Source organism: Eptatretus burgeri, chromosome 6 (assembly GCF_056783735.1).
Source record: "Eptatretus burgeri isolate ZD-2024b chromosome 6, Ebu_testis_v1, whole genome shotgun sequence".
In the NCBI taxonomy this organism is placed as follows: Eukaryota; Metazoa; Chordata; class Myxini; order Myxiniformes; family Myxinidae; genus Eptatretus; species Eptatretus burgeri.
In genome coordinates, this window is record NC_140966.1 from 6174727 (window position 1) to 6177477 (window position 2751).

At 43.3% G+C, this 2751-nt stretch overlaps 1 long non-coding RNA gene across 1 annotated transcript; it reads left to right on the plus strand.

Moving 5' to 3' along the window:
- LOC147024180 (uncharacterized) lies at positions 1-2591 on the plus strand. The gene is made up of 2 exons (XR_015058914.1): positions 1-511; positions 2451-2591. It is a non-coding gene; the product is annotated as an uncharacterized LOC147024180 (long non-coding RNA).
- Positions 2592-2751: the final 160 nt, after the last annotated feature.

Consider the following 2751-nt stretch of genomic DNA (forward strand, 5'->3'; position numbering starts at 1 on the left):
TATCTCACCTAAGGGACCTGAATGGTGGTTTGCGAATTTGGTAACCACAACAATATATTTGTGTAGCAACTGTTAAACATGGAGGTTTTCACTTCTTTTAAGGAGTTTCTGGAACTCTGATTCCTGATAATTTATTGATTGAGCTACTGATGAATCCTGGACGATGAACTGATTATCCATGCTGCTTAATCATGCACATCCTCATATGACTGTTTAATTATGTTGGTATACTGTATCCTGCCAAAGCTAATGATGCAAGGATAGACCAGACATTGAATTGGGTAAGCAGACAATGTCACCTGTTCTTTGAATCTACAGTACCAATCTACTATCTTTCTTCCAAGGTGATGACCTTTACATCCACATGGTCGGGTGAGCAGATTTGCAAATGAACGGAGCGATCCTGGAAATTCACCTGCAAGTCACGTCTCCCACAGAATTTGCATACATGTCTGCACCCGACCCACGTCAATGCCTTCTCCAAATTGGCATCGACTTGATGTGATATCAGGTAACTTAGGAACGAGTGGTCATTTAACACTAAATGAGTTGGCTCGTACCAATGGATGGTTCAAAGAGGGGGTGAGGGTAACGGAGGGGTAACAGACTGCCATTGCTTCGCAGATTAGTTAATTGTTTGGATGTAGCACAAGGCTGCTGGGTAGTATTGGCTGAGGTTGCAGCTGTGGTGCTGATGTAATGCCTTCTGTAGGTTAGGGCAGGAATTTGTAATTTGGCTATGGTGCTGGTGATAGGTCGCCGACTCTTCGCAACACTGTGGGATCTTTAACGTCTACCAACTAATGCCAGCATACGGGAAGTCTGTTTAACGTTCGTCCGAGGGATGGCACAAACATTGGTGAATTACCCTACCTCTGAAACACTGGGACGGCCGTTTATAGTTGGGTTGGGATTCAAACCCAAGCTCGATAGGTTAGAAGCAAATGTAGATACCTCTAAGCCATCCTGTCAGCCCACCGCAGAAGACTGTTCATTGCCGTGCCATTTCTACACCATTGATAAGTTATCAGACAAGCCAGGTAATGAAGAAACCTTGTTCAGATCACCCATAGGTTACAACCCTTTGGAAAGATTATTTTGTCAACAGAAAACCGCTCTTCAATAGCATCTCCCCAGGATGTCCTGCAAAGAGCAATCAATCAAATTTTGACCGAAAGACGTCAGAAGAGCTTTCACATAGCAGCATGAGGACCAGAAGACCACTGGTACACACATCCCCTTGACAGTGCCATCTTAACAGAACTGCAAGCAATGGTTGAAATCACAACTGGAAGGTGAACCGTTGGCACCAGGTTCTTTTCATCGATGCGTATGGATTCGGCCTGCACTCCAACAATGGGATGTGCTGGAATCTGAAGATGAGGTCGGGAGGGATTTGCTAATGTTCACACAAGGTTTGTTAGGGAAGCGTGATGGTAGGGGCTGGTATTCAAGTTGCCTGAAGAGCTGCTCTTGTCATCATTCAGAGAGGTGCAATGACTGGATATCAGATGGAGGAATGACATTACAGCTGTACTTCTTCTGGTCGAAGAGCAATACCCCAACCTCATCTTTACAGGCAACAAAGCCACCATACACAAATCAATGCCGTACTTTAGAAAATCACTCGCGTTGAATGGTCTGCACGATCTCCGGACCCGAATCCAATTCAACACCATGCGTTAAGCTGGGTTGAAATGTTCTTAGTGATTTGACTAATTTGGTCTGAAAATGTTGAGCAAAATCAACTTCTTTTAGTCAACAAATTGAACAAAAATGAGAAATGCACAAAAATATATAATGAATGCAAAATGAAAAAGAGTGTTTAAACCAGCATGTGCACGAACAATTTCAAAATCGAAATATCTGTCTCCAAAAATTCACAGCTTTCGAAACACCTTCACTCAACACTATTCCGTTTGATCTCGGATCACCATTTAGTAACACGTGGAATAACCTTTCACTGCACTCGACACACAAAGCCACTTGCGCTTCACCAGCCATCTTTCTCAACTGGCAGCTGACATTCGAATTGAGATTGTTCGTACGAAGGTTTACATTTTTAATTCAATACCCCTGCTGTAGGTCATTATGCTTGAGGAACTCATAATTAACCATCTCTCCATCTCAGTTATGAAATTCAAAATTGGCCAGTTGTACGAGATGAAATTTGAGACTATTGCAAACAAGCTGCAGATTTATTGCTTCCTGCAAACGGGATGGGTGAGTGCATATTTTAAAAGCTTCTTCAACATTTCCTTGCGTTGCTCAGGCTCATCGGAAGGTCGTGTGCATGTTCGATAAGTATCGGATTGAGCTTTTTTGCAAATTTACAATGAGGAATATTTGGAAAATTGAACTCTGTATTTGGCAAACGACAACTTAAACACTGGAATGTGCTTGCGACATCCAAGGGAAGCGTGTTTGTGGATGTCCGTGTTCACCCGCAGTCTCATGATCAACGGGAAGCGGTCTGGTCGAAGAATGGTACAACCTCTCACCGCGACAGCTGGGTTGTTCGATAAGATGTGGAGAAACTTGTAATTAGCGGGTCAATGATGGCCACATACATTATAAAAACTATGTGTCAATATGCTTGGTGTTGGCGAAATGGTGAGGGTGGTGGTTTTGGGATCCGAGGATCCCGAGTTCAAATATTATTCGGTTGTTGAATTAATATTAGGTGGGGTTGAATCAGCCTGTCATCCTTCCGAGGTCGGCAAAATGAGTACCAGCTTGCTGGGATGATTG